This window comes from Podarcis bocagei (assembly GCF_964188305.1).
Source record: "Podarcis bocagei genome assembly, chromosome: 11".
NCBI lineage: Eukaryota > Metazoa > Chordata > Lepidosauria > Squamata > Lacertidae > Podarcis > Podarcis bocagei.
Window position 1 is genome coordinate 51337863 of NC_138136.1, and position 25677 is coordinate 51363539.

Below are 25677 nucleotides of genomic sequence, written 5' to 3' on the forward strand. Positions count from 1 at the left end.
CAGTGAGGGAACCGCCAGAAGGCCCTCGGCGCTGGATCTCAGTGTCCGGGCAGATGCTCCTTCAGGTATACAGGACCGAGGCTGTTTAGGGCTTTAAAGGTCAACACCAACACTTTGAATTGTGCTCGGAAACGTACTGGGAGCCAATGTAGGTCTTTCAAGACTGGTGTTATGTGGTCTCGGCAGCCACCTCCAGTCACCAGTCTAGCTGCCACATTCTGGATTTAAGGAAATATTAAGAACATTTATACGATGCAGCTGGATAAGAATAACTATGGAACCCATGAAGGGATGGAGGAAAGTCTAGGGATTCAGAGAATCCTATGTGTATATGATTATGATTTACATGTGAATGCAAATGTTAAATGTAGAACCGAATAAAAATATTTTAAAAAGGGGGGGGGGAGCAAATACTTTACGGCAGCCAAGCTTGTGTGTTATTGGTGTATGAATAACTAAAGCCCAGTCTGACAGCTCTAGACAGGGGCATAGTTGGTGTAACAGTCTAAGTTGGGTAAAAGGCATTTTTGGCCTCCAACAACCATTCTGAAGGCCATTTTCTCACAGAGATAAAGGATTTCATCACAGCAAATCACAGGTCAACTGAGCACAGTTCACATGGACTGGGAAGGGCACACAGAACCACAGGTTGTGCATGGTTCACATAGGGAGGGGGTATACTGCAGGCGACGATTCAATTCCCTGGGGGTGCCAAGCAGAAGATTTGCCACCATGTCACGACTTTATCACCATCCACTCAGCCTTCCGCCTTCCCTCCTCATCCCAGCTGGTTAGAAGATTTATAGGCACCATAAATTGACTTTATTAAATTGACAGAGTAAGGCCTTTGACACTGTTTCACATGACTTACTCCAATACAAATAAAAAGGAAATGTGGGGTGGATTTTGCCACCGCAAGACTGGTGCGCCACTACTTGGGAACTATCCTAAAAGAGGTGTTCAGTTTCTCTCTACCTACCTACCATGGTGTAAAAAAATGAGGGATCATGCTGTTCTCTTCTGCTGCCTCTGGTCCTCTTTAGTTTCTTTAAGTTGAGCAGAAGAATGGTAGATATGCTTCTGAAATGTGGGGATAATTCCAAAATGAGGAAATTTGCAAGAATTTATCCGAGTATGGGCTCATTATTTAGAATCCCAACTAATCAAAAGTGGGGATGCGTAAATAGAAACAGGTGAGATTTAATTTAGCAGCGGTTTGACTTCACCCCTGGAGGCGCATTGTCTCTTGAGATGGACGGGTGCCAACAACAACTCCTGCAAGGCCCGATCTGCAAGGCATTGTGTGGGTTACCCCTGTTTTCAACAACATTTACCTGGCTTGGGCAGTGGCAGCAGTGAGAAGAGGGAAGCAGGAAAACATTATCTCTCCCTCTCCCCATCTCTCTGGCACGCTGGTAGCACACAAAGCCTTATTGTGAAATTTGAAGCAAATTTTGGATGAACACATCCAACGAATTTGGAAGGGAAGCCAAACAAAAGCCGAGTAAGTCTGAAATAAGGTCAGGGTGTGTGTGTGTGCTTGTGTATGCATGTAGCCATTGGGGCGAGATCTTCCTGATGAAAACAAAACTCAGAGCAAACTCTGGAGATTGTTTCTCAGATGAACGTGCTGAAGAGTTCCAAGGGAGGTCATGGCAGTCTTGATAAGAGTAATATTTCTCAGAAGGGATTTGCATGTTGCTGGTTAGGTAAAGTGTCGTTCCTGACAACCGCTGGAGCAACTGTCATTGCTTCATGTTACAGGAATAACATAGAAAGGCTATACCGAGCTTTCTCTCAGTAATAATGTACAGACCTGACCACAGCTTTCCTTTTTAGAAAGTACAGAAGTTTGGCTTTCCCCCGTGCTTCTGAGCAAGAGAGCTCAAAATAGTTCCACTGGAAAGGTAGATTTTTTTTTTTATACATAAACACACACACACACACACACACAATCCGATGGATAGTTTTAGAGCATTTTACTTACCTGCTTCACTCTGATTCAGTTTTTCCATAACATTTCAGTCATTTCTGGTGGCAAGTGGCCTCTAATTTTGGCTTATTCAGTGGAAATTAGCAGTAATAACATAATGGACACACTGGTATGTGCCCTCAGGAACCCTTCTGAAGGCAAATTTAATTGTTAAGTGAAAATAGATGGATAGTCTCAGCTCCTCCTGAAAATATGTGTAAGAGCTGTGGCGAGTTGCTCAAGCCATTCTTATTGTCTCGCTGCAGTATATGGCACAAGCCATAAAAGAACTTTATTTCAGGAGTTAGGCATGGTTTTTGAAGATTGCAGTTTGGCCATTTGGCCATTTCACCTGTAGCAGGTGAGGTTAGCAGGATGGGGGTCGGCTGCGTTCTTGGCTTCCCAACCCAGAAGGCAACCCAGAGGGAGAGTGAACGGTCTGGGAATCAGCGTGTTTTTACATGAGTAGAATGTGTCCTTTTATTTAAAATACATCTCTGTGGTATTTGTGGGGCACAGGAATTCATTCATATTTCCCCCCCCCAAGATATAGTCCGGCCCTCCACATGGTCTGAGGGATGGTGGACTGGCCCCAGGGCTAAAAGGAGCAAGGAGAAAATTCCACAAAATGCCCCCTTTTTCCAACTGTGATTGGACTGCAAAATTGAGAAGGAGGGATTTTGGCCCAGCAACAAACATCCTAAATCAATAAAGTGTTCAAACCACAGAATATCCTCATGGGACTCTCTGTGCCTGGAGAGAGAAGGATTGTAGCCTTGGGTATATATATATACATATATTTGGCAATGCCTGCAATGACTCTGCTTGTGAATCTTGCCAAGAAAGAAAGAGAGCATCACCGAAGATATATTGGGGATGTCAACAGACAGTGATCTCGTTTTTGCTGATCTTCTTTAGTTGCATGGGCACAAAAGCAGGTGGCAGAAGGTGGCAGTGCCAGGAACTTGCTAGTGTCCCCAGACTGAAAATGGAAATCAGAGAGCAGCGTGACATAATTCTTCGTGTGCACTTCTCTACTCTCCTAGGTTAAGGGGGCTTAACGTTTAAGAGGTTTCCTGCTGGAAGACCCCCATAGCCCTAGAACCATTAAACCCATGGATGCCCAGCATTTGTGATTCTTGTGATTCACGGTAATTCCATTTACAGTGAACTCCTATGAAGTTTCTCCCCCTCTTGCCTGCCTCCCCCAGAAGGTTGGAGGAGACTGGAACATGGAAAAATAGCATGTCAGGAAGAAGGTTCCCAGCCTAACCTTGAGTGGGGAGTCAACATCACACATGCTTCCTGTATTAAATTAATTTCCACATATAAGAATAGAATTATAGAGTTGGAAGATACCCTGAGGATCATATAGTCCAACTCCTTCAGTGTAGGAATATGCAGCTGTCCCATACGGGGATCAAACCCACGATCTTGGCATTATCAGCACCATGCTCCAACCAGCTGAGCCACCTTCAGGCTCATATTTATGTAGGTTCTCCTGTGCAGGGTCTCCCGTTTTGCTTCCCTCCTCTGGCAAACTTTGGGAAACCCTGCACACAGAAAACTCGCATGTCAGGAAGAGTAACCCTGACATTGGCCCATGAAGGACCAAGATCAAACATGATTCCTGTATTTATTTAAATTCTAGTTTAAAGGTAAAGGACCAGGATGACTCTGGGTTTGCGGCGCTCATCTTGCTTTATTGGCCGAGGGAGCCGGCGTACAGCCAGTCATGTGGCCAGTATGATTAAGCCGCTTCTGGCATACCAGAGCAGCGCACGGAAATGCCATTTACCTTCCTGCTGGAGCGGTACCTATTTATCTACTTGCACTGGTGTGCTTTCGAACTGTTAGGTTGTCAGGAGCTGGGACCGAGCAACGGGAGCTCACCCCGTTGCAGGGATTCGAACTGCCGACCTTCCAATCGGCAAGCCCAAGAGGCTCAGTTGTTTAGACCACAGCGCCACCCGCGTCCCTAACAAAATTCTAGTTAGAGTTCTCTTTTAAGCAGGTTCTGTCTTTTCTTTTTTTTTTATAAAAATTTTTTTTATTGCGTTTCTTTCCATAGGTTAACAGATTAATTTACATAGCAACATACAAGAAACATTTTTTTTTTATATATGAAGAAAAATAGAAAAAAGAAGACAAAAGTTAAATATCATCAAATTCACTTTCTTTTAGACCTCCTCACATCCTCTCAACATTGCTTTCATTATTCTAACCAGTTCAGCAATTTGTTATCTTGTTTCACGTCTTATTGTACCTTTGAGTTTATTATGTTACCAATTTCGAAAGTTTGTAATTTGTTTTCAAGACTTTTAATAAACATAATATTTTGTTTCTAATTTATCTCGTTTTTTTCATCATTACTTACTTTATCATTTACTTAGATAAATTGCAGAAGCGTGACGTTTCTTAATCGTGCACAATCTTAACATTCAAACAACTTATAGTATTTTTGCAAATAGTCCTTAAATTTTTTCCAGTCTTCCTCCATTGTTTCTTCGCTCAGATCTCGGATTCTGCCAGTCATTTCTGCCAACTCCATGTAGTCCATCAGCTGCGTCTGCCAGTCCTCCAGTGTGGGTAAATCTGGTGTCTTCCAGAACTTTGCAATAAGGATCCTTGCTGCTGTGGTTGCATACATAAACAAGGTTCTATCCTTCTTTGGCACCTTCCGGTCCACCATGCCCAGAAGAAAGGCCTCTGGTTTCTTAGAGAAGGTATATCTGAATACCTTTTTCAGCTCATTATGTATCATTTCCCAAAAGGCCTTTACTTTCGGGCAGGTCCACCAGAGGTGAAAGAATGTCCCTTCTGCCTCCTTGCATTTCCAACACTTATTATCAGAAAGATGATATATTTTAGCCAACTTGACTGGGGTCATGTACCACCGGTATACCATTTTCATAATGTTCTCTTTCAAGGCACTACATGCCGTGAATTTCATACCGGTGTTCCATAACCTTTCCCAGTCCTCAGACATAATGTTGTGTCCTACATCCTGTGCCCATTTTATCATAGCAGATTTAACTGTCTCATCCTGTGTGTTCCATTTAAGCAGCAAGTCATACATCCTCGAAAGTACCTTAGTCTTTGGTTCTAGTAACTCCGTCTCCAGTTTCGATTTCTCCAACTGAAAACCCACTTTTTTATCCATTTTAAATACCTCTTGAATTTGAGCATAATGTAACCAATCTCGCACCTTACTTTTTAGTTTGTCCTGGCTTTGGAGCTTCCAATTATCTCCAACTCTTTCAATCAATTCCCAATATTTTGGCCAGTAGGCCTCCATATTGGGCCTTTTTTTAGAAATCTTGGCTTCCACTGGTGATAACCACCTCGGGGTCTTACTTTCTAATAAGTCCTTGTACTTCATCCAGACGGCAAAAATTGATTTTCTGACAATATGGTAAGCAGGTTCTGTCTTTTCAATCACCTCCCCCAGGAGATTTTGATGGAACCCCACACATGGAAGAAAGGTTCTACCATAGGACCACACTCCTAGGGGCCGAGGTCCCTTTGGCCCCTTCATAAAATATTTGAGGGGGCTGCCCCCCCCAGTTCATGAGTACTGCCATTCAAATGGTGAGGGCACACCGCATCTTGTGATCGATTATGTGGGGCAGGGCTTACCTGGCCCCCCGCCCCTCAATATTTTATACAAGTTGGCACCCCTGACATTCACCCATGGAGAATCAGCATCAAACATGCTTCCTGCGTTTAATTAAATTCCATTTAGAATGATCTCCTGTGCAAAGTCTCTCCACCCCCCCCCCAAAAAAAGAAACTTTGAGAGCCGGGAGCATCCGTGCCAGGCATGCTCACCTCTATCTACAAATGGGAAAGGGGCAGAAGCAGCTGAGCAGACCTCACGTCAGCCTATGGGAATCAATGAACAATTAATTACTATCATCAAGTGGTACTCTACTCCGGGAAGACAGCGCACTTATATTTATCAATTACTAATTAGTAGCTCTTGCCCAGCTGACAGTTGTCTGTCAGCCAGGAGAAAAGCCGCAGTGTGTGGCTCTCCAAAGTGGTCGGTTCTTAGCGGTAATTAGTGGAGCTCTACTATGGCTCTGGGTCTTGTTTTGTTTTGAAATCCTTTCCTAACAAGGCTGGGACTTCCAAAGGGATCCTCAGGCATCTCGGTGCCATTCTCCTGATTAATTTCAGGGTGTGTTTGTGCATGCGTTGGGCCTTCAACGTCCGCTTTCCTTTGCAAGTCCTTCCCTGAATCTTAGAAATCCTTCCCAGAATCTTCATTGCGTGGGATAAACACATGCATAGTTTTTCAGATTAATTTGGCTCGGATATAGGGATGCACAGACCTGCCAATTTCAGCTTCTCTTTTCCCCAGTGTTCAGTTCACTTCTCCCCACTTCTATGGCGATTGCCAATGTGTTTGTTCTGAGAAATCCTTGTGAAAATCTGACGGCGTTTGAGTGCGAATTTCTTCTAAGTAACACATAGTTGCCTGCGGTTTGGAATGACAAACCCATCCCTGAAAGCAATTTTCTCTGATATCATGCATTTTATGTATGTTATTTTCACTAAGTGCTCAGCTTAGACTGGTAAAGAAAAAGCAGTTTATATGCATTGTATGTGCGATGCAACATTGTGCCACCAGATGGCGAAGTGGAGTTCTGCTTTTCTCTACCAGTTTTCCCTGTTTAAATTTACAACGCTTTAAACTTAAATGCTTCTTTGATGTGTCTAGATGTGGCCTACGATGTGTGTTTTCCCACAATATGTGCATATTGTTTGGTGGGAGAACTGCATTGCAGAAGTGCGAATTTTGAAGGATACCTGTGTTTTGGTTCTCGAGAAGTGCAAATTAAGTCGTATGTCAATGGATGGCCCTGTCTCCCTCCCTATTTCTCCCCAGTAGACCTGGAGATGGGCAGGTAGGTTTCCTTGAGAAGGATGGTGGCAGAAAAGACTATGTTTCTACAGGGGATTGTATGAGTAATGGCAGCTGCTTGTTACTCATTGATGCATCAGGCTAATAATAATAATAATAATAATAATAGTAGTAGTAGTAGTAGTAGTAGTAGTAGTAATTTTATTTAAACCCTGCCCATCTGGCTAGGTTGTCCCTTAGTGGTGTGAGCAGTGTGGAGGTTGCCACTGTGATTTAGAGCAGCACTTTTACCTTACAGGATTGCGCTGAGAAAATGTATCTGAAGATTCTTCATCACTTTAAGCCAATGGTGGGTCTGGGGGCCACATGCAGCCCCCCCAGCCACTCCGTCTGGCCCTTGAGACAATTCCCAGACCCCCCACTCACTATCCCAACTTTGAAGCCTTCTTGAGAGTTTTTGCCTGGCTGGAATGTCTCCTTGTACTCAACGCTTCCTGCTGGTCTTTGTGACAAATATAAAGAGGTTTGTGTGTGTGTGCAAAAACTAGCATAGGGTACAGGTAAAATTTACATTTGTTGCTCCAATCATTTCCCCCTCTAGCTTCCCACCCCCGTCTGCTCCTAAGCACAAATAGAAATGAATATTGTCATTATTCTTAACTTACATGAAATGTAATAGTGGCCTACTGACAGTTTACTGTCAAGGGATGCCTAAAAGCTTATTGCTTCTTCAATAGCTTTTTGTATAGCTTAACCCAGGGGTGTGGAACCTGTAGCCACCTAGAAATTGCTGGACTACAGCTCCCATCATTCCTGAACATTGATCAGACTGATGGGAGTTGTAATCCAGCAACATCTGGAAAGCTACTGGCTCCCCTGCTTTCAGCATAGACATGATGAACATGAAGGAACTCATCAGAACTCTTTGAAATAATGCGTGCCAAACTCCATTAGCTTTGTAACCATAAGCAGAAGATACTTAATTTTAAAACTCAACAAGTCAGTCGTTGGAGTTTAGAACCTCAGAAATCTCATCAAAACCCGAAGGCCACGGAGAAAATTCTTCCTGAGATCATGGTTGCATAGCGATTCTCCCCCCCCCCTTCCCAGTTTAAACAACAGTTTAAATATTAGACTTTCCCAGGAAGGGAAATATCTCTTCTCACCTGACATTGCTAAAACCCCTGGCTCCTTGCTGAGTAGATTATTAATGGCAGGGACCATTTAATCTCTCCTGGGTAAGGCATCCAAAAGAGTCACACTGTTGATCCAGACGCAAGTCAACATGTTATCGCTGTCGTGACGTTATCACTGCCCCTAACAGTAAGCGGGTTGGGGGTGGGGTGAGCAGGAGGAGGTTAGTAACCTGGTTCCTTCACATTGTAATGTGTGCATCCCAAGTTGCCGTTTGCAATTAACTTGCTCAAACAAAACTCATATAAATCAATCATGCCTGGGCTAATAAATAAATCTTTGATCAGTGACTATCTGGTAAATGTGTAGACATGGGTCAGTACCTCAGATTTACAGCATTGCCTTGCTGGGCAGCAGGATTAAAACAAAGACTAATGTCAGAGGCTGGGTTGTCATGTCTTCTTATTTAAAACTTGTGCAGCAATGCCATTGTCGGGAGCCCTGTATCATCATATTTGCTGTCCCTCCAAGTTAGGGGCTTTCGGTTATTTACTTTCCAGCCTCCCCCCCAATGCTTCCAAAAACAACAACAACATCATAATATATTTGAAAGATTAACAAGAGTAAGCAATGGAAGCCGCTATAAATTCTTGGAACGTGGCACACATTTTTTTCCTAGATTCAAATCAGAGGCACATTTCATTCTTCAGTTGTTGTTGTTGTTGTTTTTAAAGCATATATTTTCTCAATCAGATTCCAAACTTTTGAGCATGCTTCATCATTATGATGAGAAAGGTAGGTGAAATTCCCCTACTCAGACTGCCCTAGGTATGTGCTTTTGGAGCAAAGGTGATGCTTCTGGGATCTCCCTGCTGTGTGGGTTTTGCGCCAGAGAATTCTACTGTGCCTTACATAGGAAGGGACCTTATCTGTGGCCCATAAGGGGAACTGGGGCACTGCCCCACCAAATTTCACCTGACCTCAGCCAGCTCCCACCTGCCTGTCTACGTAGCTGGGAACTGCATTGCAAAATTCAAAGAAATTGAATTTTGCACAAAGTGCAAAGGATAACTATCTTCCATTCTGCATGTTAGGTAAAGATCAGGTCAGCTCATGTTGGAATTCATGGGGATCACATCCCTTAAAGGTTAAGGGACCCCTGACCATTAGGTCCAGTCATGACTGACTCTGGGGTTGCGGTGCTCATCTCGCTTTATTGGCCGAGGGAGCCGGCGTACAGCTTCCGGGTCATGTGGCCAGCATGACTAAGCCCCTTCTGGTGAACCAGAGCAGCACACGGAAACGCCATTTACCTTCCCACCAGAGCGGTACCTATTTATCTACTTGCACTTTGACATGCTTTTGAACTGCTAGGTTGGCAGGAGCAGGGACTAAGCAACGGGAGCTCACCCTGTCGCGGGGAGTCGAACTGCCAACCTTCCGATCGGCAAGTCCTAGGCTCTGTGGTTTAACCCATAGCACCACCTGCATCTCTTAAGCATTCCTAAATCAGAGTTGGTGTGTGTGTGTGTGTGTGAAGGCTTCAAAACAGCACCAGCGCCTTGGCTTTGGAAATGGAGTAAGACCCGAGGTGAAGTTGGGAAGGAAAGTTCTGGCATAGGGATTTACAGATTCAGAACACATTGGCAAATGAAATCCACGCTAAAAGCAGAGAATGTGTTTGGCAGTTTCCAGCTAACCTGCCACTTGGCCAGGCAGCTGGGGTGTGTGAGGGGGTGGCCTTTTGCAGAGAAAATCTGGTTATATAGAGCTGGTTCTCATCAATATACCCTTTAGAAGAAAGAGTCCTCTCCCATCTAAAAGCCTGCCTCAACATTTGAGTGCTCACAATTAATCCAGGCAGTGCCATGCTCTTGTTTTAATGGCATACAGACACTTAGTCATTTCCTCTGTCTTGTTTTCGCTTGATGCCCCGGGGAGTGATTACCCTGATATTTTGTCCCTTACCTTGGCATCGTTAGACATTTCTGCTAATTCCAGAGCTGCATTTCTTAATCTAACTACTACTAATTCCAGGAATCTAACTCTGCACTTTAATGGGCCTTTGCCATCAGAGACTCTCCAAACACTTTGCAGTTCTCATGATATGCCAGGCACATCATGGCACAACAACAGAGCATGCTTCTCTCAGGGGAGGATATTTAGGCCTGTGAGCAGTAAAGGGGTGAGGGAGATAAAACAAACATCTGCCCAGAATTTCTGACCAAATGTTTGCTATATCCTTTTGGTTCAGAAATCGTAGGTAAAAGAAGGAGGGACTGCAGCAAAATGTTGCAGTGCAGAGTGCTTCTTTTCAGTGTCTCAGTCAGTAAAGAAAAATGCACAATTCCATTCCATCAACTAAGCATGCTCAGATCTCACTGAGTAATTTGTTGAGGTTCACACTTTTTTTTTTTAAAGAAAAGTTTGTATTCCTGACCTTGAGGTTCCCACGGGTCTTCAGATAATTCTCTCCTGCGCACTGGGTCTGTGTGCAGTTTTATTTACAGAAGCAACAGCTTTCACAACCTGAACATCAGATACAAAGGGAATGAAAAGACTCTGTCTTTCATATTTCCCTTTTAATTTCATATTACAGTAACACACCAGACCCAAGGTAGCCTCAGAAAATAAGCAGGTTTGCAATTAGCTCCTCCATGCCCTTGCTCAGTTAGAATTGGGCCACAAAGATTAATCAACTCTCAGAGCCAAGTATGGACAGTTCTGATATAATTTTATACCCAGCATACGCATTTGAAGTCAGATTGAGAAATTGGCATTCCAAGCACCACCCACTCATTTTCAGGGAAAGAATTTGGTTCATTGTCTTTACCCTGAATAAACATTACCACTGGCATATCTTAAAGTTTCCAAGCATTGTGATGTGCACAGGTGCATTCTTTTATATTACAGGGAAACAGTTAATGAGCAAGAAAAACACTGTGTGCAAAGCGCAAACATTGTGATGTGCAAGAAAAACACTGTGTGCAAAATCACCTTTATACCCATACTTGGGCCAGAGCTCAAAATGCAAGGGCCATCTTAGAAGATAAATCCAAGAAGTGACAAATTCTGGTCTCAAGGGTTCTGAACGTGAGATGAAGCAATCCATTTCTCCCATCCATTTGTGCAACTGTATGTTAAAGAGTAGATTGACAAGCCTTAATTTGGTAGCTGATGCAGTGGCAAAGAACTGAGAAATACCAGGTTCCAATCTCGCTCCATCCATGAACTTACAAAGCAGCCTTAGGCTGCCATTATCTCTCAACTTAGGCTGCATAAACGTCACACATTAAAAGCACATGACTTCCCCCCCAAAGAATCTTGGGAGCTGTAGTTTGCTGAGAGTGCTGGGAACTGCAGATCAGTGGAGGGTAACCTAAAGTCCCCAGGATTCTTTTGAGGAAGTCCTGAGCTTTATAGATGAGCTATAAATGTACAGGGCATGCACAGGCTTAAGGACCTGTGCCAGCACTGTTGACTTCAGAACCTTGGACAGCTGCCAGGGTCATGAGCCCCAGCAAGACCCACCTTGGTGGTGGATAGTACAAACCACCATTTAAAATGTACCAACATACAGTTGTTGCCAGATGGGGAGGGGGAATACTTCAGGACTCTCCCTGGGCTACTCCCCACACCCCTGCTGGACCTTTTTTTTTTTTTTTTTGCCTGGGTGGGATGTATCCTTGAACTCTGTAGCTCTCAGTTGCCACAGAGAGGGGGCTGTCCATGGGTGTGAAACTAGCCTGCAGTAGAAATGCAAAATATGCATTCATTGCTCTGATCATTTTTCCTTCTGACCTCACCCAGAGCTGCCATGTGGTCTGTGGAAGGTTACCGAAGGGAATTCTCTGCTCTGGGGCATTGTGGGAATTTAAATTAGCAGCCCTGACCAGCTCTGATCAGAAGAGGAGCACTGCTTTGCAAAACTATGTAAGGAGCCTATCGGGGAGTCCTGGGCTGAAGACTTGCTGTTTTTGTTGGGTTCAATTGCATCTTGTTATTCCAGTTGGCAGTGTCCCTGGGACCAGTGGGATATTCAAACAAGCCTGCAAGCCAAGACCCAGCCTTGCGTAGAAATAGGAAGCCAACCCCTAATATACCTCAAGTAGCTTTCCCCAGCCTTGACTCCTCAGCTTGTGTTGGACTACAAATCCCCAGCCAGCACAACCAGTGACCAAGGATGATTGTATTTCTAATTGAGCATCATTTGAGGACCTCAGGGTGGTGAAGGCTGCCCTAGAGAAAGTGGAAAAGTACCAAGAAGCTGAGGCCTGGACTGCAGCAGGGATTGCCCATTTGAAAGGCAGCCAAGCTCCTAGTCCTCATGCCAGGACTGGCCAGTGCAGGGGCTTCGCACTGCCTTCCAGGGATAGAGGCTAATTTTGCACACCCTATTCACTTCCATTGGTGCTGGAGGAGACTCTTGAGAGTCCCATGGACTGCAAGAAGATCAAACCTATCCATTCTGAAGGAAATCAGCCCTGAGTGCTCACTGGAAGGACAGATCGTGAAGCTGAGGCTCCAGTACTTTGGCCACCTCATGAGAAGAGAAGACTCCCTGGAAAAGACCCTGATGTTGGGAAAGATGGAGGGCACAAGGAGAAGGGGACGGCAGAGGACGAGATGGTTGTACAGTGTTCTCGAAGCTACCAACATGAGTTTGACCAAACTGTGGGGCGGTGGAAGACAGGAGTGCCTGGTCCACGGGGTCACGAAGAGTCAGACACGACTAAATGACTAAACAACAACAACATTCACTTCCATGTTTAGAGAGAACCCTGAGGTTCATGTACACACAGTCCTAGACAACTCATCAAGCTATTTCTGAGCCTCTAACCAGGAGTTCCTGCATTTCCTAGAGGGGAACGGAATACTGATCTGCCTTGCCAGGCTGTTGTGAGGATTACTCCAGGACGAGCTCTACCAATGTAGTTATCATCATCATCAACACAAAATGTGCACCCCTCCATCTCTCGAGAGATATATCCTTACTGCTGAAAGACAGAAAATAGACATCAACTGAATTTTACTATCCATTGCAGAGGCTTCCAGCTCCCTCAAAGGCTGTTTGATCAAGCTTAAATCATTCCGACCTGGAATATGAATGACCGAGCCAAAGGAACAACGCCCCCGCCCCACTTTCTCTCCTGCTCAAGCATGACAACAAATCAAGTCAAATGGATTCATTTTTCCCCCTTTAAAAGAAACACATGCTCAAACACAAATTAAATGTCCGCATTCCCTTAGGTTTCATTAATACTTTTATTAGTCTTATCTGACTCATTCCTATTCGGCCCTCCGCTTTGTCACCAAAACCCTGTGGGATGGTAAACACATCTTTGTACTTTATCTTTTAACCTCCGAGTAACCTTTGTCCTTGGACTCCTAGCAACTTTCAGGACCTAAAAGCATTACAAATGGGGAAAGTACTTATAATGATTAATCTTGTTGGCTGGAGTCATTATGAATAGATGCTCCCTCAGAAGTACAGGGAAGGGGGCTGGGCCCCTGACATCACCACAGACTTGCGCCTAAGCGCTTCTTGTTAGCGGGCTGTCCTCAGGCGGCAGGGGGCTGGTGGTCTCTGAAGATGGCTGCCAACCATGTTCTACTCAGGGCAGTTCCTTGGGAATGAAGGGAATGAATAACAAAACCACAGAATGATAGAGATGGAAAGGATGTTGAGGGTAATCTAGCCCAACCCTCTGCAAATGGATTTAAGCTAGTCATGTCCAGGGAATGCAATGGGTCTACTCTGACTAACATTGGAGGAGGAGGAGGAGGAGAATAAGATTTACACACACACACACACACACACACACACATATATACATGCAAAGGTTTAAAAGGCGCAAGGAGATAGGATAATAATATACAGTGGTACCTCGGGTTAAGTACTTAATTCGTTCCAGAGGTCCATTCTTAACCTGAAACTGTTCTTAACCTGAAGCACCACTTTAGCTAATGGGGCCTCCTGCTGCCACCACAATTTCTGTTCTCATCCTGAAGCAAAGTTCTTAACCAGAGGTACTATTTCTGGGTTAGCGGAGTCTGTACCCTGAAGCGCATGTAACCTGAAGCGTATGTAACCCGAGGTACCACTGTATTAAGGATGGAATAACAAATAAAGTGAATAACGCAAGAGTAACAAAAATAATAGGGATGCGGGTGGCACTGTGGGTTAAACCACTGAGACTAGGGCTTGCTGATCAGAAGGTCGGCGGTTCGAATCCCCGCGAAGGGATGAGCTTCCGTTGCTCGGTCCCTGCTTCTGCCAACCTAGCAGTTTGAAAGTATGTCAAAGTGCAAGTAGATAAATAGGCACCGCTCTGGCGGGAAGGTAAACGGTGTTTCCGTGCGCCGCTCTGGTTCATGAGAAGCGGATTAGTCATGCTGGCCACGTGACCCGGAAGCTGTACGCCGGCTCCCTCGGCCAATAAAGCGAGATGAGCGCTGCAACCCCAGAGTTGGTCACAACTGGACCTAATGGTTAGGGGTCATATGTAATTGGGGGGGGGGTTCCTTCCAAATTAATATGACAATGCATTTGGGGTGTTATTTGGGAGAGGGAAACATATGATACAGAATCACAGAATTGTAGGGTAGTAGTAGTAGGAGGAGGAGGAGGAGGAGGAGGAGGAGAAGAAGAAGAAGAAGAAGAAGAAGAAGAAGAAGAAGAAGAGGAGGAGGAGGAGGAGGAGGAGGAGGAGGAGGAGGAGTTTGGATTTGATATCCCGCTTTATCACTACCCTAAGGAGTCTCAAAGCAGCTATCAATCTCCTTTCCCTTCCCCCCCCACAACAAACACTCTGTGAGGTGAGTGAGGCTGAGAGACTTCAAAGAAGTGTGACTGGCCCAAGGTCACCCAGCAGCTGCATGTGGAGGAGCAGAGATGCGAACCCGGTTCACCAGATTACGAGTCTACCACTCTTAATCACTACACCACACTGGTCATCTAGTTCAACTCCCTTGCAATGCAGAAATCACAGCTTTGCAGTATGTATGTACTCTCCATGCACATTTTATGTTTGAGGGCAACAACTGGAGTACAGCATTTCAGATAAGAGGAGCTCTTGAAATTTCATTTGCAAAACATCCTAGAGAATATTGTGGGGCTGGGACTGGATGGGAGGGAAGCCCTATTACATATTACTGTCATCTCCAGGCCGGGATGAAAATTCCACACCGATATTGCCTGCCCTGGAGATTCTCCTCTAGACAACCTATTTAGGAGTCTCTGTTTGTTTGCCTTTCTCTCTCTCCTTTCTTTTCTGCAACAACAGGATCGCTTTGAAGCCTGCAGCTGCACCTGACCACCAAATGCTCAGCAGACCAGCAAAGACAGGCCTTCGAGAATCCCTAAATAGTTATGGATCTTGTCCTGAACGGTGGAAAACCACACATTAAAAATTGAAGCTTCGAGTCCTTGCAAACAGCAGCGGGCGATGTGGCAAACCTAGCTCCAGACTGTACCACATCCTTTAGATTGCAGATTGGAGCTAATGGGGTGGAATGCTCACCGGTCCCTGCTTATAGAAAGCCAGCAGGCAGAGAGAGGGTGTGTGTGTGTAAAGGCTATGCTAAAATCCTTTGCCCTGACAAGTTCGCTTTTGCATGCATGGAGAATATATTTATTTTTGCATGGAGGAGCATCAAATGAAACTCTTTGAAGATTGCACACACCATTTGAGAATGTGAGTGAAGGACATTGTTGCAGCACCTACTTTGCAATGGAAAATGGTTTCCAGGATGAATCCAGGAACCAGAAGTGGGGAACATTTTTCAGACTGAGGGCCACATTCTCTTATGAGCAGCCTTCCAGGGGCTGCATGCCAATGCTGAGTGAGGCCAGAGATAAAATAGAGTGAAGCTCTTTGCACTGGGGCTAGTTTCTACATGCAAACACCTTTCTTTCTCCTCCACCCAGCCAGGAAGGAACATTCTGATGTTGGAAGCAGGACCAGTGTGGGGGTGTGGCCTCAGAAGAGTGGGCGTGGCCTGGGGAGAGTCCTGTGGACCAGGCAGAGGGGCATGAATAGCTGCACTCCATACCTTCCAACATTTCTCCTATGAAAATAGGGACATCCTATTCAATAATAGGACATGGGTGGCGCTGTGGGTTAAACCACAGAGCCTAGGACTTTGAAGGTCGGCGGTTCGAATCCCTGTGATGGGGTGAGCTCCCATTGCTCGGTCCCTGCTCCTGCCAACCTAGCAGTTCGAAAGCACGTCAAAGTGCAAGTAGATAAATAGGGACTGTAAACGGTAAACGATAAATAGGGAAGGTAAATGGCGTTTCCGTGCGCTGCTCTGGTTCGCCAGAAGCAGCTTAGCCATGCTGGCCACATGACCCGGAAGCTGTACGCCGGCTCCCTCGGCCAATAAAGCGAAATGAGCACCGCAACCCCAGAGTCGACCATGACTGGACCTAATGGTCAGGGGTCCCTTTACCTTTTATTCAATAATAATAATACTATGGTTTTTTTTATTTATACCCTACCCATATGACTGGGTTGCTCCAGCCACTCTGGGCGGCTTCCAACATATATAAAAACATAGTAAAACATTAAACAATAATTAAAAAATCCCTATACAGGGCTGCCTTCTGATGTCTTCTAAAGGTTGTATAGTTACTTATCTCCTTGGTTCGGGGGTCTCATAACTCCATTCCGTCCGATGAAAACAGGGGAGTCCTAAGGGACATTCTGGGATCAAATCAGAACCCCACTTAGCTTCTATAAATCTGGACCTATTCCTGGGAAATAGGGACACTTGCGGGGTCTGACATACAGACACCGCACTCTGAGTGGATGCAATGCTGAGATACAGAGGTCAGTGGTCTGAAGGCCATATTCACAGAATAGATTTGAAGCACTATGATACCACGTTAAACAGTTGTGGAATTCTGGGAACTATAGCTTTTTAAGGGTGCTGAGAATTGTTAGGAGACCCCTATTCCCATCCCGGAGACACAGTTCCCAGGGTGGTTTAACCATCAGGAGCTCTGGGAATTGCAACCCTGTGCAGAGAGTAGGGACAAACGGCAGCTCCCAGAATTCTTCGGGGGAAAAGCTTTGACTTTTTGAAGTGGCATCAAAGCACTTCAAATGTATGATGCAAACATGACTTCGGTTACCTGTGTTCCTCTAAAGCCAGAGACTCACAACTGCACAGGGTTAAGGCTCACCGTAAGCTCCTTTGAAAGCTGCTCTGGAGCCCGGAGCAAACGGCCAGCAATCTCACCGGGGTGGAGGGGGGGAGGCCCAACAGACTTCCATCGCCCACTCCGTTTTTTTCCTTTCCTTTTTCCTCCTCTTCCTACCCCCAAGCAATACGGCTCTGCTTCATATATTTTTCATTCCGACTGAGGGTCCGCAGCAGCAGCTGATGACCTCTGTCACACGCCACTGCTTCCCTCAATGTAAATGCGGCCTGGGCTCGCTTCCCTCCAACCCTCTCTCTCTCTCTCTCTCTCTCTCTGCCTAGCCAGAGAGGCAAGTGTATTTATTTTATATATTCCCGAACTGGATCTATTTATTTTAAACCTGCGGTGGCTCTCAGGAGGCAGCTAAAGATAACAGTGACATTAAATGCTGAGAGCGTTTTGTTAAAGAAAATGGAAAGGGGTAGATATATGAAAAAAATAAAAATAAAACCACGACCACCGGCAGCACAGCACCACCCAACCTCGCTCAAGTATTCAGAAGTCTCCGAGTCAGATAACATCAGTCTAAAAGGACTGCTCTGCTGAGAGCAGGACTTGGAAAGCTGTGCCCACTGCTTCTCCCTGGGAATATTGATTTTTTTAAGGTTGGAGGGGGTCAAATTCAAATCTCTGGCACAAAAGAGCAGCAGTTTCTCCTCGACACTGCGCCTTTTGACAGAGAACAAAGTCATGAAGTGGGGTGGGTGGGAGGGAGAGGGAGGGAGAGGAGGGGAAAAACAGAAGATGGAAGAAGATTGAGGCTCACATCTCCACACAGGCAGAGAAATGCCATCCTCTTGGGAGAACTTGCAACTAGGGTCACATCCATGCCATACATTTAAAGCACGTGCCAGTGGCGTAGGGGGGGGGCAGGAGGGGGCCGGCCGCACCGGGCGCAACATCTGGGGGTTAGGGTTAGGGGGCACAAATCCACGGGTTAGGGGGCGCAAATCCACGGGTTAGGGGCGCAAATCCACGGGTTAGGGGGCGCAAATCCACGGGTTAGGGGGCGCAAATCCACGGGTTAGGGGCGCAAATCCACGGGTTAGGGGGCGCAAATCCACGGGTTAGGGGGGCGCAAATTACTTGCCTTGCCCCGGGTGCTGACAACCCACGCTACGCCACTGGCACGTGCCCTCCCCTCCAAAGAATCCTGGAAAACAGTAGCTTACACCTCACTGAACTACAGTTCCCAGCACCCCAAAGAAATGACAGTTCCCATGTTTATCTGGGGGAAAGCCAGGCACTCTCAGTGTGCTTCTTTCGTAGAACATTCAACTAGGGTCACACCCATTAGTACACATTTAGTACACATATGAAGTGCCTGGCTCCCCCCCCCGAGGAATCATGGGAAATGTAGTTTGCCCACCACAAAACGACAATTCCCAACACCCTGAAGAATCTACATTTTCCAGGATTCTTTGGGGGAAGACATGGGTCCTACGTTACAGAGGGACAGTCAGCCACTCGGAGGGCTGTTTGGTCCGAGAAACAAAACCAGGAACCTTGAAAGTGGCCGGCAATTGTCTCCACCTGAGCAGGGAGGAAGGTTTGCTTCAGTTGTCTGTGTTCTGGTCACCTCTAGGCTGGGTTACTGCAATGTGCTGCGCACATGGGGCTGCCTTAGCAGTTCAGTGAGTGCAGAAGGTGGCAGTCCGACTTAGAAAAGACAGGAAAGTGTGGGGCAGATAATGCCAGTTCTGCTCCATCTATCTACACTGGCTGCCCATTAGTGTCTCTGGGCTCAATTCGGTGTGCTGGCATCAACCTTGAAAACTCTGTATGGTTCAGGACCCCACTACCTAAAGAAACCTGCTCAAGTCCTGTGTTCAGCAATTGAGGCTCACCTCTGTGCCACACCTCCAGAAGAAGCAACAAGGCTGGTGATCATACCTTTGTCATACCTTTGGAACGGTCTCCCTAGGGAGGCAGACTTGACACCAGTTTTACTATCACTTCAGCACCAGGTTAAAACATTATCATTAAAGCAGATGGCCAGCTGTGTGTGTGTGTGTGTGTGTGTGTGTGTGTGTGTGTGTGTGTGTGTGTTTACAATGGTGGTTGTGCTAATAATGTGCATTGCTTTATTATGCTTTATTGTATTATATACACTGGGGGGAGGGGAATTAGCAGAAAGTGATATACAGTGGTACCTTGGTTCTCAAACTTAATCCATTCCAGAACTCCGTTCCAGAACCAAAGCTTTCTGAAACCAAGGTGTGCTTTCCCATAGAAAGTAATGCAAAATGGATTAATCCATTCCGGACTTTTAAAAACAACCCCTAAAACAGCAATTTAACATGAATTTTACTATCTAACAGGACCATTGATCCAGAAAATGAAAGCAATAAACAATGTACTGCAGTCACACAATCAATCAATCAATCAGTAGCTGAACTGGGTTCCACACAGTCACAAAAACAAAACAAAAAAGTTGCAAAAACAAAAACGCAAAATAAATATCAAAAACAGGCAGACTTCAGTGGAACACTCAAAACGGAAGTGTGGCACTCAAAATGGAGCATGTTTGGCTTCTGAAAAAAGTTTGCAAACCAGAGCACTTACTTCTGGGCTTGCAGTGTTTGGGTTCCAAGTTGTTTGAGTACCAAGGCGTTTGAGAACCAAGGTACCACTGTACAAGTCTAAGAAATTGGTCAAATCAATCAAACCATTTAGAGGTCACCTGGACACACAGTCTTCCCCATGATGCGCTGGATTTCTAGTTAAACCATGGTAATTCTAATCTTGCATCTATACATATAACTTTGTACTTGCACATTTTATGCAGTTCTGTGTCTTTTGCCATGCATAAGCAGTCGCCTGAACTGCTCTTCTCATCCCTTCAGGACATATCTATTGCAAAATCCTATATTGGCTTTATAATATGCTCTGGCAGTCCTTGTTGACCCAGGATCGTCTCCGTTCCTGGTGCATAGCCTTGATTAACACTGTCCTTATTTTGCCTTTTGGATGGGATTAAAACAAAAACAAAACAAAAACAAAAAACCCCACTGTGTGCAGACATGTCTATTATTTCCCCAGCCACCCTCTTCTTCCTAATAAGCACTTATCCGGACAGTAAATGCTGTAAATGTGTTTTGAGTTGCAGCTATTCTATAACAGGCACAACCAGATCAATTGTGTAATTAAACATTCTCGACAGCAGGGTCCTATGCATGTTTACTTGGAAATAATCCCCACTGTGTCCAATTGGACTCATTCCCAGGTTAGTGTGCAGAGTGCTGCAGTTTTCCTAAAACTGACATGATAGAAAGCAATGCAAGGCATGCGATTGTTATCACAGCAGAGAGCAGGCAAAGAAGAGCTTCAACGTAGACTCCAAATGTCACCATATTATCCAGGGACAATCCTTATTTCTCGCACATGTCTCTAGTAAATCACTTTCCCTATCTAGTCACACACCCCTTCCACACTCCCCTCCCCCTTTGTTTTCTGCTTTTCAGGAATATTTAAGTTTGTGGCTGACACCCTATCAGTTTTTAGCAGATTTTGGCCTCTTCTCAAACTAGAAAACAAGTTCTCCACATGGCCCTCCAGCCAGTTTGTAGTGGTTAGAGTTTTTGGATTAGGAACTGGAAGACCAGGGTTCAAATCCGTACTCGGCCATGAAGCCCACTGGGCAACTTAGGGACAGTCGCTGTCTCTCAGTCTAACCAACCTCACAGGGTTGTTGTGGGGCTTAAATAAGGATGGAGGGAGAAACAGGTATACCAACCTGAGCTCCCTGGTGAAGAAAAGTGGGATATAGATTGTGAGCTTTCTTAAATCCTTTTAAAAATAAAAATACAGTGGTACCTCAGGTTAAGAACTTAATTCGTTCCAGAGGTCTGTTCCTAACCTGAAACTGTTCTTAACCTGAGGTACCACTTTAGCTAATGGGGCCTCCTGCTGCTGCCGCACCGCCGGAGCACAATTTCTGTTCTCATCCTGAAGCAAAGTTCTTAACCCGAGGTACTATTTCTGGGTTAGCGGAGTCTGTAACCTGAAGCGTCTGTAACCCGAAGCATCTGTAACCTGAGGTACCACTGTACTACTCAGATTTAGCTGCTGTGAGAAAGTGATAGATCGTTCCTGCTCTGGGGTCACCCTTGCATCCGAAGGGAAGGTGCAATGTCACTACAGGTGCATTGTGGGAAGGAAACATGGCTGCCCCTACTCCTGTATGCAGGGGTGGAGCAAGCTGATCGGGCACCTGGGGCGGCACGCTAGCCCTGCACCCAGGGATGGGGCCAGGCACCCGCAGGGCGGGGTGAGTCGGGGCAGGACACTCCACAGGGCCTCCAAGGAGTCTGCCTGCCTTCTCCCTCTCAGCCACCCTACAGCTGAGGGGGAGGCAGTGGGCAGACCATTTGGGGCAGCGCGGAGCCTGCGGGCGCCCAAGCCAACGTGTCACTCTCAGGAGAGACACGTGGATTGGGCGTGCTGCAGGCCCCGCGGTGAGTGCCACCTCGCATTTTCTCACCCCCCTCAGTGGTGACACCCGGGGCGGACCACCCCTACCACACACCCCTTCCTCTGCCCCTGGCAGTGAGGGCATCCGGGTTTCCCCTCATGGAGGCTGCACCCCGATGCAAAAGTCCTGTGAGGCAAAAGTCACTGCAGCCACTTTCCTAGACCAGCAAAAAAGGAGAGAAGCCTTTACAACTGATTCATGGCCTGCTAAACTGTCCCACGGAAAGGGCACCTTCTTCAGCCTGCCCCTCTATGAGTAGAAAGTGCCTCCCCAGCTCACGACCTGAGAATGGGGCCACAGAGGGTGAGGAAACATTTGCTGATCAAGATCTGCATAAAAGTCTTCCCGTTCTCAGCTGAGCTTTCCTCGAGGAACAAGGGCTTCTTGAGCCCCGCCATTTTCCTGTACAGCGGTACCTCAGGTTACAGACACTTCAGGTTACAGACGCTTCAGGTTACAGACTCCGCTAACCCAGAAATAGTACCTCGGGTTAAGAACTTTGCTTCAGGATGAGAACAGAAATCGCGCGGCAGCGGCAGCAGTGGGAGGCCCCATTAGCTAAAGTGGTACCTCGGGTTAAGAACAGTTTCAGGTTAAGAACGGACCTCCAGAATGAATTAAGTTCTTAACCTGAGGTACCACTGTATTCCTAGAGTGGTGAAGTGAACTCATCCGAAGAGCCAGACCCAAATGTGGGCAGGCCACTTTGGCATTGAGGCGGGACTGCCCATGTGCCAATCACTTGGCAGCACATGATGTCAGGTGATTGACACTTCAGGCTGTAGCTGCAAATAAAAAGGTTTTCTTTTGCAACCTGGCCTAAATTTCTTGCTTTTTCATGTGAGTTTCTTCTGTCCATATCCCTCCTTTGCAGTTTGAGTTTCTATTTTAAACTTCCCTGCGCCTGGTGTCAAATGATGTCAGGTTCACCCCAAACAGCATGTCATGCCAATATCAGAGGATGTGAAGATGTATTTAGGCCTGTGGGCTAGAGATTCTCCATCACAGCTCTATTATTTGGTCCTGATGCCTGGCTTGTTCCTTGCTCCTATCTTCCCCTTTGACTTCTAGTCTTGGCTTATTCTTTGGTAAGTCCTGTGGTTCACCCCATGGTTGTCTCTATTGAGGTGAGGGCTTGATCCACACTGTGCAGACAGCAACCATTGCAGAAGCCTTCTGGCCACCAGCAGCATGCCCCAGCAATGTCCTGCTGGTATCCCAAGGCCTGTTGAGATCTTCCTTAGCTGTATACTTTATCTGCCTCTTGCACTGAGCTCACACAAGCAGACAGTGCAGAGCACAGCCCTCGGCTTTCTGTTCCTGCAAAGATGCCGACACTGTTGTCAGAGTTGCCAGTCTCCTCCAGCATCTTAAAACTGTGCAAATGACATATTAAAAACACCACTCTCCAGGAAGTCACCCATATCCTAGGAAACAAGGAAATCATTATACACTGGGAGGCATGCACACCGCTGACATAGGGAGAACAAGCCACAGTGCCAGACCTAGGAATAGCAGCTTCAAAGGTAACAATCCTGGGCCTATTGGCCGCCTTCTGCTGCATCAGGCATGTAGTTCTGTGGAAAGCAGTATGTACTTCTTCCAGACTTCTCTGACCACAAGTCAACACGCATATACCGGTCTGGAGAATGGTGCAAATAAAGGCACACGCGTAGCTTTTCTTAAGGCGGCGGAATCCTTAACTCTCCCAAGTAGAACCTCTCAATGCAATTTGCTGGCATAGAATTAAACTCTCCCATCCACAGTCACAGCCTCCTGCCTTAATTAGCTCACATTATCCGGTCCAAGAGAGAGGAGCGAGACAGGTAAATTGGTCGGGCAACAAGACAAACACACAATTGAGCTGCGTTACATGGAAAGCTTCAGTGATCAGGAGAAAGTGCATGGGTTAAAGAAGGTAATGCATGTGACCAGCTTGCTATAGACAGTTAGCAAAGTGATGTTAATTTTCTGGTCCTAATGGTTTCAATATGTCAATTTGCTGCACTGGCTGCATTGCTGGAGAAAAGCTCACTGCGGGCTGGTTAATAAACCTGGTTAGGAAAAGTGAATTCCTACTAAGAGGAAGTGGAAGCAGGGGAAAGCTAGGGGGAGGAGAAAATGTTTCCAAGTTTTGAGCCTGCTGATAAGAACACACACACTCATCAAGGTAATCAATAGGTGTTCTCAAGGTGGGGGAGAGAGAGGGTGTGGCCTGTGGGTGTTCTGAGGGCCACAGAGAGAGACCTGAAGGGCCATGTTCATTCCCTACTCCTCGCCTTCCCTAAATTTCAAAGGAACAGACAAAGGGAAGCATTTCTTTGCTCAAGGCATCATCAGATGATGTATGTTAACACTACTGTTCAATGAGTTTTTAAACACTCATAGAAATTGTTCCTGCCAATATTGTGATGGCCTGGGACTCGGGCTCGGACTCAGAACCAGAGGAGACTCAGTCTGCATCGGATCCTTTGCCTCAGGCAGCATCTGAACCAGGTCTGGGGCCTGATTCTGAAGAGCCCCAGTCTGCACAGGTTCCCCTGCAACAAGCACCATCTGGGCTGAGTCAGGGGCCTGAGCCTGCCCTGGCTCCAGATGCGGGGATTACCTCATTGCCTTCAGCTGGGCAATCACTTACAGCTGCTCCACTACCAATTGGGTCAGGAGAGGCTGAGACGGCCTCTGGGTCTAGTAACCCACCAATATCTCCTGAGCTGCAGAGACTAAGGTCTGAGAGAAGGAGAGACCTGAGTACTCGCAGGAGGAGTGCTCACCTTTGGGCAAGAAAGGGAGGTGATTCGCCGGGGGATCAGGACTGCCCATTACCCCAACAAAGATAAAAGGCTATCGGACCCCGCCCCAGGTTGCAGGCGCAACAATGCTATTTGCTAGAACCTTCCTGAGACCCTGTGCCTTACCTAGCCTGGTTTCCTGCCTTGGCCCTGTCGGACTGACTCCTCATGGAATCCTTGGATTTGGGACCAGACCTGGACCATGTTGTTCGGGTTAACCCCTGGGCTCAGCACAAATATCCACTGAAAGTTAGACTTGTTGCTGGCTATTGTTGTTGTTGTTTAGTCGTTTAGTCGTGTCCGACTCTTCGTGACCCCATTGACCAGAGCACGCCTCCCGCAGTTTGGTCAAACTCATGCTGGTAGCTTCGAGAACACTATCCAACCATCTCATCCTCTGTCATCCCCTTCTCCTTGTGCCCTCCATCTTTCCCAATGTCAGGGTCTTTTCCAGGGAGTCTTCTCTTCTCATGAAGTGGACAAAGTATTGGAGCCTCAGCTTCAGGATCTGTCCTTCCAGTGAGCACTCAGGGCTGATTTCCTTCAGAATGGATAGGTTTGATCTTCTTGCAGTCCATGGGACTCTCAAGAGTCTCCTCCAGCACCATAATTCAAAAGCATCAATTCTTCGGCGATCAGCCTTCTTTATGGTCTAGCTCTCACTTCCATACATCACCATTGCTGGCTATTAGACACTGCCTGATGACTGAGGCTTCCACAATTAGAGGCAGTGTACCTTGACCTTTTTCATCCAACAGGTGGCAGGTGGCTATCACACTGTGTCCATGCTCCTGAGCTTCCAAAGGCAACTTGCTGAGAAGGCATCAAACCCAGGATGCCCCACTTACTTTCCCCGCCAGCAGGCCAGCCATCAGCTGGGCAGTGTGCATGCAGAATTGCTGCTGGGGTGTGCTTGCTTCAGCCTGGTCCCTTGGAAGCATCATAGGAACAGAGGAAGCTGCCTTATATTGAGTCAGGCTATCACTCCATCTCACTCAGTATTGCCTACTCTGACCACCAGCAGTTCACCGGGGTTTTAGGAAGGGGATATTCCAAGCCATACCTGGAGATTCTGAAGATTGAACCTGGTGACCTTGTGCATGCAAGCCAAGGTGCTCAGCTACTGAGTAATGGGCATCCCACCACGGTTCTTGAACGAGGTCCATTTCCTTGTGAGAAGAAAGCATCTACTTTGTGAGAAGGTGAGCCATGTCTCAGGAACATCAA

General features: G+C 46.4%; 1 long non-coding RNA gene across 1 annotated transcript; it reads left to right on the top strand.

Annotated features, from left to right (window-relative positions):
• The first annotated feature begins 678 nt into the window (after positions 1–678).
• LOC308597380 lies at positions 679–15401 on the top strand. The gene is made up of 3 exons (XR_014012903.1): positions 679–790; positions 1840–1907; positions 15263–15401. It is a non-coding gene; the product is annotated as an uncharacterized lncRNA (long non-coding RNA).
• Positions 15402–25677: the final 10276 nt, after the last annotated feature.